This window comes from Ciconia boyciana, chromosome 4, assembly GCF_034638445.1.
Source record: "Ciconia boyciana chromosome 4, ASM3463844v1, whole genome shotgun sequence".
Classification (NCBI taxonomy): domain Eukaryota; kingdom Metazoa; phylum Chordata; class Aves; order Ciconiiformes; family Ciconiidae; genus Ciconia; species Ciconia boyciana.
Genome location: NC_132937.1, coordinates 107,867 through 121,355, shown reverse-complemented (window position 1 = coordinate 121,355; position 13,489 = coordinate 107,867). Strand labels below are relative to the sequence as shown.

The 13,489-nt window shown below is 45.5% G+C and overlaps 1 protein-coding gene across 8 annotated transcripts in view; it reads right to left on the bottom strand.

Annotated features, from left to right (window-relative positions):
• LOC140650624 (zinc finger protein 462-like) overlaps positions 1 to 13,489 on the bottom strand; it is a 118,670-nt gene that overhangs the window by 33,812 nt on the left and 71,369 nt on the right. The window lies entirely within an intron of this gene.

Here is a 13,489-nt window from a genome sequence, read left to right as displayed (position 1 = left end):
AACAGTAGACTACCGTGGCCTGAATGAAGTCACGCTGAGTGCTGAGTGCTGCCGTGCCAGACATGCTGGAACTTCAATACAAACTGGAGTCAAAGGCAGCCAAGTGGTATGCCACAAGTGATATCGCTAATGCGTTTCTCTCAATCCCTTTGGCAGCAGAGTGCAGGCCACAGTTTGCTTTCCCTTGGAGGGGCGTTCAGTACACTTGGAATCGATTGCCCCAGGGGTGGAAACACAGCCCCACCATTTGCCATGGACTGATCCAGACAGCCCTGGAACAAGGTGGAGCTCCAGAAGATCTGCAATATATTGATGACATCATTGTGTGGGGCAATACAGCAGAAGAAGTTTTTGAGAAAGGGAAGGAAATAGTCCAGATCCTCCTGAAAGCCGCTTTTGCCATAAAACAAAGTAAGGTCAAGGGACCTGCACAGGAGATCCAGTTTTTAGGAATAAAATGGCAAGATGGACGTTGTCAGATCCCATTGCATGTGATTAATAAAATAACAGCCATGTCTCCACCAGCTAGCAAAAAAGAAACACAAGCTTTCTTAGGCGTTGTGGGTTTTTGGAGAATGCATATTCCAAACTACAGTCTGATCGTAAGCCCTCTCTATCAAGTGACCCGGAAGAAGAACTATTTCAAATGGGGCCCTGAGCAACGACAAGCCTTTGAACAAATTAAACGGGAGATAGTTCATGCAGTAGCCCTTGGGCCAGTCTGGGCAGAGCAAGATGTAAAGAATGTGCTCTACACTGCAGCCGGGGAGAATGGCCCTACCTGGAATGGCCCTCTGGCAGAAAGCACCAGGGGAGACTCGAGGTCAACCCCTAGGGTTTTGGAGTCGGGGATACAGAGGATCTGAGGCCCACTCTACTCCAACTGAAAAAGAGATATTGGCAGCATATGAAGGGGATCGAGTTCTTTGGAAGTGGTTGGTACTGAAGCTCCTCCTGGCACCCCAACTGCCAGTGCTGGGCTGGATGTTCAAAGGGAGGGTCCCCTCTACACATCATGCAACTGATGCTACGTGGAATAAGTGGGTTGCACTGATCACACAATGGGCTCGGATAGGAAACCCCAATCGCCCAGGAATTTTGGAAGTGATCATGGACTGGCCAGAAGGCAAAGATTTTGGAATATCGCCAGAGGAGGAGGTGATGCATGCTGAGGAGGCCCCACTGTACAATAAACTACCAGAAAATGAGAAGCAATACACCCTGTTCACTGATGGGTCCTGTCGTATTGTAGGAAAACATTAGAGATGGAAAGCTGCTGTATGGAGTCCTATACGACAAGTGGTAGAAACTGCTGAAGGAGAAGGGGAATCGAGCCAATTTGCAGAAGTTAAGGCCATCCAGCTGGCTTTAGACATTGCTGAACAAGAAAAGTGGCCAGTGCTCTATCTCTATACTGACTCATGGATGGTGGCCAATGCCCTGTGGGGGTGGCTACAGCAATGGAAGCAGAACAATTGGCAGCGCAGAGGCAAACCCATCTGGGCTGCCGCACTGTGGCAAGATATTGCTGCCCGGGTAGAGAACCTGGTTGTAAAAGTACGTCACGTAGATGCTCACGTACCCAAGAGTTGGGCCACTGAGGAACATCAAAACAACCAGCAGGTGGATCAGGCTGCTAAGATTGAAGTGGCTCAGGTGGATCTGGACTGGCAACATAAGAGTGAATTATTTATAGCTCAATGGACCCATGACACCTCAGGCCATCAAGGAAGAGATGCAACATATAGATGGGCTCGTGATCGAGGGGTGGGCTTGACCATGGTCACTATTGCACAGGTTATCCATGAATGTGAAACATGCGCTGCAATTAAACAAGCCAAGCGGTTAAAGCCTCTGTGGTATGGAGGGCGATGGCTGAAATATAAATATGGGGAGGCCTGGCAGATCGATTATATCACACTCCCACAAACCCGCCAAGGCAAGCGCTATGTGCTTACAATGGTGGAAGCAACCACCGCATGGCTGGAAACATATCCTGTGCCCCATGCCACTGCCCGGAACACTATCCTGGGCCTTGAAAAGCAAGTCCTATGGCGACATGGCACCCCTGAAAGAATTGAGTCAGACAACGGGACTCATTTCCGAAACAACCTCATAGACACCTGGGCCAAAGAGCATGGCACTGAGTGGGTGTATCACATCCCCTATCATGCACCAGCCTCCGGGAAAATCGAAGGATACAATGGGCTGTTAAAGACTACACTGCGAGCAATGGGTGCTGGGACATTCAGACATTGGGATACACATTTAGCAAAGGCCACCTGGGTAGTCAACACTAGGGGATCTGCCAATCGAGCTGGCCCTGCCCAATCAAAACTTTTATGCACTGTAGAAGGGGATAAAGTCCCTGTAGTGCACATAAAATCATGCTGGGGAAGACAGTCTGGGTTACTCCTGCCTCAGGCAAAGGCAAGCCCATTCATGGGATTGCTTTTGCTCAGGGACCCGGGTGCACTTAGTGGGTAATGCAAAAGGATGGGGAAGTCCGATGTGTACCTCAAGGGGATGTGATTTTGGGTGAGAATAGCCAATGAACTAAATGGTATGATGTTAATTGCTGTATAATACTGTATGTCATCACTTTTATGGTTACTATACACCATATCAATGGTATTTCAGTAAGAATCACCCAGATTAATGAAGAATGAACTTCGATGAAAGCAAGCAAAGTGCAGCGGTGATGGAACCAGAACTGGCTTCAGCATGCAACAATCCAACACCACAGACCATCTCTCCTGCCCTGAAGGACTGTTATGGCAGATGGAGCCCAAAGTCATGGACTAAATGAACTTAACAAACATTTTAGAAGGATGGCCCATAGACCAAGGGAATGATAGCTGTGTGTATATATCAAGAGACAGGAAAAGTGGTGGTGATTAATTGGAATGTATTAGAAAGGGTAGAACCTGGGCATGACGTAAATGGTATAGAATAAGGGGTGGATACCCATAAAAAACCTCTCAGAAAAGGAAGATGGAAGCAGTTTCATGTCCGGAGGAAAGCGATGTGCTGGATATGCAATAGTGACCAGAGACCATGTTTTGGAAGCCAAATCTTTGCCTTACAATATGTCAGCCCAGAAGGAGGAATTGATTGCTCTAACTCGAGCTCTAGAAATAAGTACCAGGAAGAAGGCTAATATTTTCACAGATTCAGAATATGCCTTTGGAGTTGCCCATGCTCACGGGGCAATTTGGAAAGAAAGGGGACTTTTAAACTCACAAGGAACTCCTGTTAAATATGGAACTGAAATTATGAAATTGTTACGAGCTGTATTACGACCAAAGAAAGTTGCAATAATTCATTGCAGGGCACACCAAAAAGGGAACAGTGATATAATTAAGGGAATTTGGAAAGCAGATACAGCTGCAAAAGAAGCACCTCTGAAAAGGTGTAATGTGGAAGGAGCTTTAATCCCAGGACGTCATCTAGATCTAACTCCACCACAATACACTGAAAAGGCAGATCAATTAGCTGAACAATTGGATTGCATTAAAAATGAACAGGGATGGTGGATGACACCTTTAAAACAACTTCTAATCCCCGAAAGGACAATGGAATTTGTATGTTGTGCTAACAATCCAAAGGCGGAAAAGAAAACAATAGGAGGAAATGTAAAATGAGGAATAATGCCCGGGGAGCACTGGCAAATAGATTTTTCAGAGTTACCTAGATGTAACCAGTATAAATATTTGTTAGTCCTGGTAGATACTTTTTCTGGTTGGCCTGAAGCTTTCCCCTGTCGCACCAATAAGGCAAGAGAGGTAATTAAAGCAACGTTAAAAGAAATAATTCCTAGATTTGGTATTCCAGAAGGAATATCTTCTGACAATGGTCCTCATTTCATAGCAGAAGTAGTACAGGGAGTATTGAAAATTTTGAAGATAAAGTGGGACCTCCATACCCCATGGAGACCTCAATCTAGTGGAAAGATAGAGCGAATGAACCAGACTCTTAAGAGGCAAATTTCAAAATTATGTCAGGAAGCTCACCTCAAATGGGTAGAGGCCCTACCTGTGGCCCTATTGAGAGTTAGGGTAACCCCAAGAATCAGAGAAAGAGTAAGCCCCTTTGAGATAATGTATGGAAAACCATATCCTACTAATGCACTTACAATAAAAGAGGATCAAATGTACATTAAAGGACAGGAAACAGTTAAAGAGTATTTAATTTCTCTTTCGCAGATCTTATCTTTGTTACATAGGTAACTACATCAGAGGACACCTTTGCCTTTAGACACCCCTGTCCATCCCTTTCAGCCGGGAGACCTTGTCTACATTCGAACTTGGAAAGATGAGCCACTAAAGGAAAAGTGGAAAGGACCATATGCTGTGTTATTGAAAACTTATACTGCAGTAAAAGTGGACGGAGTGGACTCTTGGATTCATTATATGAGAGTCAAGAAAGCACCATCTCTGGAGCAGAAACAATGGACTTCTAGAGAAACAGGACCTTTAAAATTAACACTTTCTCGTACTTAAAGAATTGCACTTGGGATATTAGACGGCAGCATCAAGATATAGAGTATATAAAAGGAATTTTAGTAGTGGTTATAATAATACTTTTTGTTTTATTGGTTATAGTGATCTATATTCAGAAAAATTATAGCACATTGTGTGTGAACAGGTCCAAACATGACAAAATTAAAACTGGAATTAGTCTTACTGATTTGTCAGCTCATGTACAGTTGTCATAGCAATTTAGCCCTTCAACCTGTGCAATCCTTTGGGAGAATCCACAATGTTAGTCAAATTACAGAATGTTTACCGTTACCGAAGTCAGCAGCATCCCCTTTAGATTGGGGAATTTTAACTCTGGATTTAAACCAGACTTTTGACACCATGCTGACCAATGGGACAGGAATATTAAAGTTCAGTTTAAAGCAAGAAAAGGTATTTGGACTGGGAAAATGGAAAATTTTAGCAGATGAATCTAAGAATTTGTGTTGGCATGTTAATGAAACACAACAGCCAGGAACAGTTAAAGAAGCAGAATCTTGTGATTGATTTCCTTGGGGAATGCAGTTCCCCTCTGGAAGACTGCTGAGGAAGGAGAATGGCATTATATGCAACCAACTCCTCGGTGCATAGATTGGATAGGAAACTGATCAAAAGAGAAGAATAGAAAGGTAATCTTACCTTCAAATCTGACTGCAAGCAGAACAGGAATCCCTAATGCTTATAATTGGAACTGTACTCGAGTTTATGACTGCTCAACAAAGGTATCTGAACTCCAAAGATTAGGGCCGTTAGCTAGAGCTCTTCAATTGGGATGTTTATGTCGAAATTATTCAACATCCATAAAAGACACCTGGACAGGGATGATGATTAAAGACAAAGTCATAAATTGTGAATGGGAAATTATTCTCCCCATAGGATATACTGTGTGGGTAAGCAGCAATGGGATTTGGTCAACTCAGTTATCTTTAAAAGGACCAAGGAGACAAATCACCCTAGGAATGCTAACCTTATGTCCCTTGTAGAGAAAACAACCTCTAACTCCTGAATTATGGGGAAAGATTAAACGATCCAGTACAGACCCTTGGCAACACCCATCAACTGGAACAACAGTAGGATGGATATTAGAATCCATATTTAGCCCCCAAATCACATCTTTTAGAAATCGTGTGTGGCTACATAATTTGACAGGGCAAATTGAAGCATTAGCAAATGCCACAAAAATCGGTCTGCATGACTTAAATGTACAACTAAAAGCCACTTCAAGAATGACTCTTCAGAATCGTCTAGCATTAGATCTCTTGTTACTGCATGAACACGGTGTCTGTGGTTACTTGAAACTAAATGATGACAAATGTTGTGTACATATCCCAAATGTAACTGAAAATTTAGAAAGGCAACTTGACGCTATTCAACGCGTAGCAAAATCAAGCCGTAATTTGAGGGAGGCAATGGAAACAGGATGGCTTAATAAGATTTTACATGGTTTAGGATTCTCCCTAACAGGATGGTTAAGAAGTCTGTTACAGAAATTAATTATTTTCATCATAATAATAATAATTGTTTGTGTCATGTTTAGATGCTTAAAAAGTCTAATCACTAAACAAATATCTCAATCTTATGTGTTAGTCGTACAAAATGGAGGTGAGACTTGTCAAAAAATTGGATTTCGATAAGTCTCAAAGGGGGGAATTGTAATAATCAAATGTAGGTATACAATTCACTTAAAAGATTGATGCTGTTTGTTATAGAAATTCACATCAAGATTGATGCTGCTATAGCAATCCACTGTAGAGCCCTACCCTATCTCCATAGGAACTTATACAATGTACCTTTGTCTAATAAGCAGGATGCAGCTGTCGAAAGCAGAAGTGTAACTGATGTATTACTAGTCTAGTTAGTAAACCATGAAGAACCGCTTGGATCTGCCAAAAAGGTAGGAAACCAGGGGAAAGGTAATTCCGGCAGGGGGAGATTGCGACCACCGACTCAAGGACCACCTACCCCAATTATACCACCGACTCAAATGATGAGGTCAAAGAAGAACAACTAAGCACGCGTACTAATTTACATGCTAGGCAAAGAGATTTTAACCAATCACTTAATAGAAGAATACTGCATATGTATTAGGAAGTTGAATATGTTAATGCTTTGTGTATAAATAACTGTTAATTTGAAAGCCTGGTGTGCTGTCTTGGGTCAGGCACCCATATCTGTGCAAATATTCAATAAAATACCTCTGCTCTGTGTGTATATTGGCATTTTGCACACCGGGTAAACAAGCCGCGATTTTTGGGACAACACAACCACTGCTATGTGGCAAAAATGTCTCTTGGCTCTTACCCAGTAGGCACATACTGGTTCAGGCTCCAGACCAGGATTAGTTCAGCTTGTTAGTCAGTGGCCAGCAAATCAACAGTAGAAGGAACACTAAACTCCATGGACAGTTGATGCCCCAGCGTATGATGAATTAAGTGCAAAAAATAAATGATGGAGTTCATTTACTGACAGATCCTGTAACATCACAGCAGGAAATAGGAGATGACAAGCCACTTCCTCGAACCCCTCCACAGGAGAAGCTGTAACTTGCAAAGGGACTGGACACTCCAGTCAGTTTGCAGAGGTAATGGCCTTGAGGATCACATTGGAACATGCTCGAAGTGTGTGTGACTGACCAATAAACCTCTACAATGGAAGAAGGCTCAGAGAAGATGGGCAAGGGTGATGTGCCCATGAAGCTCAGAGAATAATGCAAAGAACCTGACTTTATCTCAATATAAAAGGGACAGGAGGGTGGCCTTTGTTTTAGATGAACAGCTATGTCAGTTGAGTGGATCAACTGGTGGTGTAAATGTTTCTCCCCAGTTCATTAAAAGGCTGTGAATGTCTCCCTTAGTTAGCCAGACTGGCATGGGGTGTGTGTGTGTGTGTGTGTGTGTGTGAATACGAGGCTCAGCCCAACATAAAATATAAAAACTACACAACTAGCAAAAGAATATCAAAGAGAGCAACAGGCTTGAGCTGGTTTCAACCCACATTCCTTTCTGGCAATTGGGGACGCCTATTGTCATGATGGTGGACATATTATATATATCGATAATAGGAATCACATTGATATTGTGATTGAACTGTGTACTGCAATTGCTATATTTTACTAAATGTAAATGATGTTTGTAATGTGTTTTCAGTTTTCGGAAGGAGGATCCGGGGAACTACAGGCCTGTCAGCCTGACCTCGGTGCTGGGGAAGGTTATGGAGCAGATCATCTTGAGTGCCATCACACGGCACATACAGGACAACCAGGTGACCAGGCCCAGTCAGCATGGGTTTATGAAAGGCAGGTCCTGCTTGACTAACCTGATCTCCTTCTATGACAAGGTGACCTGCTTAGTGGATGAGGGAAAGGCTGTGGATGTTGTCTACCTGGACTTTAGTAAAGCCTTTGACACCATTTCCCACAGCATTCTCCTGGAGAAACTGGCTGCTCATGGCTTGGATGGGTGTACTCTTCGCTGGGTAAAGAACTGGCTGGATGGCCAGGCCCAAAGAGTTGCGGTGAATGGAGTTAAATCCAGTTGGTGGGCAGTCACAAGTGGTGTTCCCCAGGCCTCAGTTTTGGGGCCAGTCCTGTTTAATATCTTTCTCAATGATCTGGACAAGGGGATTGAGTGCGCCCTCAGTAACTTTGCAGATGACACCAAGTTGTGCGGGAGTGTTGATCTGCTTGAGGGTAGGAAGGCTCTACAGAGGGACCTGGACAGGCTGGATCGATGGGCCGAGGCCAATTGTATGAGGTTCAACAAGGCCAAGTGCCAGGTATTGCACTTGGGTCACAACAACCCCATGCAACGCTACAGGCTTGGGGAAGAGTGGCTGGAAAGCTGCCCGGCGGAAAAGGACCTGGGGGTGTCAGTCGATAGCCGGCTGAATATGAGCCAGCAGTGTGCCCAGGTGGCCAAGAAGGGCAACAGCATCCTGGCTTGTATCAGAAATAGTGTGGCCAGCAGGACTAGGGAAGTGATTGTCCCCCTGTACTCGGCACTGGTGAGACCATACCTTGAATACTGTGTTAAGTTTTGGGCCCCTCACTACAAGAAAGACATTGAGGGGCTGGAGCGCGTCCAGAGAAGGGCAACGAAGCTGGTGAAGGGTCTGGAGCACAAGTCTGATGAGGAGCGGCTGAGGGAACTGGGGTTGTTTAGCCTGGAGAAAAGGAGGCTCAGGGGAGAGCTTATCGCTCTCTACAACTACCTGAAAGGAGGTTGTAGAGAGGTGGGGGTCGGTCTCTTCTCCCAAGTAGCAAGCGATAGGACAAGAGGAAATGGCCTCAAGTTGCACCAGGGAAGTGGTTGAGTCACCATCCCTGGAGGTGTTTAAAAGACGTGGTGTAGACGTGGCGCTCAGGGACATGGTTTAGTGGTGGACTTGGCAGTGCTAGGTTAATGGTTGGACTCGATGATCTTAAAGGTCTTTTACAACCTAAATTATTCTATGATTCTATATTTTGTGTCAGTCTGCTAAATCGGAAATCCTGTGTAACATCAACTGTCTTTAAATAAGTAAATTTGGTATTAAACATTACGCCCTCCACATGTGGAATATCTCAAAGAACATGGTCAGAGAGTATTGGAGTCTGAAAGTGTATACACACACATATGGATGATGGCTAATGTGGTGTGAAAATGGCTCAAAGAATGGTATTCTTATAACTTGCAGTGGCAAGGAAAACCAATTTGGGTAGCAGAAGAATGGAAAGCAATACAACAGCTACTGAAACAAAGACCTTCTTTCATTCATCATATTAACTCGCATATCCCAAATTCAAAGGCAACTCAAGAAGAGAAACAAAATAACCAGGCCAACCACTTGGCCCAAATTGGCAGCACAAATTTGGTATGTGAATATACAGAGGATTTATTTTTAGCCAGGTGTATTGGGTTTCTGTGGCAATATTTTGGTAGCATAGGGGTGCTGCAGGGGTGGCTTCTGTGAGAAGACACCAGGAGCTGCCTCCATGTCCAACAAAGCTGGCTCCAAAACGGACCCAAAGCTGCCCAAAGCTGAGCCAATCAGTGACATTGATGGCACCTCTGTGATAACATATTTAATAAAGGGTAAAAAACACTGTGCAGCAGCTGTGAGAGAGTGGAGTGAGAAAAATGGGAGAGAAACAACCCTGCAGACATCAAGGTCAGTGAAGAAGGAGGGGGAGGAGGTGCTCCAAGCACCAGAGCAGAGATTCCCCTGCAGCCTGTGAAGAAGACCATGGTGAAGCAGGTTGTCCCCCTGCAGCCCATGGAGGACCACACCAGAGCAGATATCCGCACTGTAGCCCATGGAGGACCCCATACTGCAGCAAGTGGATATCCCCTAAGGGAAGATGCAGCCCCGTGGAGAGCTCATGCAGGAGCAAGTTTTCTGGCAGGAACTGTGGCCTGTGGGGGGGCCCATGCTGGAGCAGTCCATTCCTGAAGGACTGTACCCTGTGGAATGGACCCATGCTGGAGCAGTTCGTGAAGGACTGTATCCTGTGGGAGGGACCCCACGCTAGAGCAGGGGAACATTGTGACAAGGAAGGAGCAGCAGAGACAAAGCATTATGAACTGATGGCAACCCCCATTCCCTGTCCCCCTGCAACGCTCAGGGGTGGGGGGAGGAGGTAGAAGAGTCAGGAATGAAGGAGTGAAGTTGAGCCTGGGAAGAAGGGAGGGATGGGGGAAAGGTGTTTTTAGTATTGTCTTTGTTTCTCACTATCCTACTCTATTTGTAATTGGCAATAAATTAAATCCATCTTCCCCAAATTGCATCTTTTTTGCCCATGACGGTAATTGGTGAGGGATCTCTCTGTCCTTATCACAAACTACGAGCTTTTTCATCATATTTTCTCCCCCTGCCCTGCTGAGGAGGGGGAGTGAGAAAACAGCTTCGTGGGCACCTGGCAGCCAGCCAAGGTTAACCCACCACAACCTGTCATAAGGAGGAACAAATGGAATACCTGGTCCTGATTGCCAAAGAAAAGGAATACCACTGAGATCTGTTTTTATAAAGAATTTTACATAGAATGAACATGAGGAACTTAGTGGGCCATTTAAAAAATGTACTGAGCAAGCTAACACCATGGCACAGTCTGAAGTAAAAGAAAGGGTACCCACAGCCATGTCAAGAGGAAAAATTAGCCATAACTGAAGCAGAAAAACACAGAATAACAACAGGGAGGCTGTAAAACTCATTAGTGAAATTTTAAATATAAAACTTACCTACAGATTACCTGTACAGAAAGAGTAACAAGATTAACAAGATGTTAAATTCCCACCTGCACTATGGACCTAAAAGACTTCAGCATCTGAATACAATAGTGTTCTCATACGCAAAAGGGAAAGTAGCTCTCTGAACAGAAAGCAATAGAAATGTAGAGCCTCCCTCTGTAGAGTCTTCCTACCCTCAAGCAGATCAACACTCCCGCACAACTTGGTGTCATCTGCAAAGTTACTGAGGGCGCACTCAATCCCCTTGTCCAGATCATTGAGAAAGATATTAAACAGGACTGGCCCCAAAACTGAGGCCTGGGGAACACCACTTGTGACTGCCCACCAACTGGATTTAACTCCATTCACCGCAACTCTTTGGGCCTGGCCATCCAGCCAGTTCTTTACCCAGCGAAGAGTACACCCATCCAAGCCATGAGCAGCCAGTTTCTCCAGGAGAATGCTGTGGGAAATGGTGTCAAAGGCTTTACTAAAGTCCAGGTAGACAACATCCACAGCCTTTCCCTCATCCACTAAGCAGGTCACCTTGTCATAGAAGGAGATCAGGTTAGTCAAGCAGGACCTGCCTTTCATAAACCCATGCTGACTGGGCCTGGTCACCTGGTTGTCCTGTATGTGCCGTGTGATGGCACTCAAGATGATCTGCTCCATAACATTCCCCGGCACCGTCAGGCTGACAGGCCTGTAGTTCCCCGGATCCTCCTTCTGGCCCTTCTTGTAGATGGGCATCACATTTGCTAACCTCCAGTCAACTGGGACCTCCCCGGTTAGCCAGGACTGCTGGTAAAGGATTGAAAGTGGCTTGGTGAACACTTCCGCCAGCTCCCTCAGTACCCTTGGGTGGATCCCATCCGGCCCCATAGACTTGTGTGTGTCCAAGTGGTGTAGCAGGTCACTGACCATTTCCCCTTGGATTATGGGGGCTTCATTCTGCTCCCCGTCCCTGTCTTCCAGCTCAGGGGGCTGGGTACCCCAAGAACAACTGGTCTTACTATTAAAGACTGAGGCAAAGAAGGCATTAAGTACCTCAGCCTTTTCCTCATCCTTTGTCACTATGTTTCCCCCTGCATCCAATAAAGGATGGAGATTCTCCTTAGCCCTCCTTTGGTTGTTAATGTATTTATAGAAACATTTTTTATTGTCTTTTACGGCACTAGCCAGATTAAGTTCTAGTTTCGCTTTGGCCCTTCTAATTTTCTCCCTGCATAACCTTACGACATCCTTGTAGTCCTCCTGAGTGGCCTGCCCCTTCTTCCAAAGGTCATAAACTCTCTTTTTTTCCTGAGTTCCAGCCAAAACTCTCTGTTCAGCCAGGCCGGTCTTCTTCCCCACTGTCTTGTCTTTGGGCACCTGGGGACGGCCTGCTCCTGAGCCTTTAAGATTTCCTTCTTGAAGAATGTCCAGCCTTCCTGGACTCCTTTGCCCTTCAGGACTGCCTCCCAAGGGACTCCGTCAACCAGGCCCCTAAACAGGCCAAAGTCTGCCCTTGGGAAGTCCAAGGGAGCAGTTCTGCTGACCACCCTCCTTACTTCTCCAGGAATCAAAAACTCTATCGTTTTATGTTTGCTGTGCCCAAGGCGGCCTTCAACCACCACATCACCCACAAGTCTTTCTCTGTTTGCAAACAACAGGTCCAGCGGGGTGCCTTCCTTAGTTGGCTCCCTCACCAGCTGTGTCAGGAAGTTCTCTGCCACACACTCCAGGAACCTCCTAGACTGTTTCCTCTCTGCTGTGTTGTATTTCCAGAAGACATCTGGTAGGTTGAAGTCCCCCATGAGAACAAGGGCTAGCGATCGTGAGGCTTCTCCCAGCTGCTTATAGAATAGTTCGTTTGCCTCTTCATCCTGGTTGGGTGGTCTATAACAGACTCCCACCATGATATCTGCCTTGTTGGCCTTCCCCCTGATTCTTACCCATAAACACTCGACCCTTTCATCACCATCGTCAAGCTCTAGACAGTCAAAACACTCCCTAACATACAGTGCTACCCCACTGCCTCTCCTTCCTTGCCCATTCCTTCTGAAGAGTTCATAGCCATTCATTGCAGCACTCCAGTTGTGTGAGTCATCCCACCATGTTTCCGTGATTGCAACTATATCATAGTTCTCCAGCTGCACAATGGCATCTAACTCCTGTTTGTTGCCCATGCTGCGTGCATTGGTGTAGATGCACTTCAGTTGGCTTCCTTCAGGGCATATCAACCTGCTGTGGTGTGGTTTTCTGGGCTGCAGGTTGGATATCTGCTCCACCTTGGACCTCCATGGGCTGCAGGGGGACAACCTGCTTCACCATGGTCTTCACCACAGGCTGCAGGGGGAATCTCTGCTCCGGCACCTGGAGCACCTCCTCCCCCTCCTTCTTCACTGGCCTTGGTGTCTGCAGGGTTTTTTCTCTCACATTTTTCACACTTCTCTCTCTCACAGCTGCTCCGCAGTGTTTTTTACCCTTTCTTAAATATGTTATCACAGAGGTACCACCAGCGTCTCCGATGGACTCAGCTTTGGGTCCGTTTTGGAGCCAGCTGGAACTGTCTCTGTCTGGCACAGGGTCAGCCCCTGGTGTCTTCTCACATAAGCCACCCCTGCAGCACCCCTCTACCAAAACCTTGCCATGTAATCCTAATACATTTTCCTACAATTCTTCAGCTAATTTGCCCCAAATATAGTTACTTTTATGCTGAGCACAATACTCTTTTTCAAAGCCACAGCTGTTCTGCCATTTGCTTCCTTTGTAACAGCAACTCCA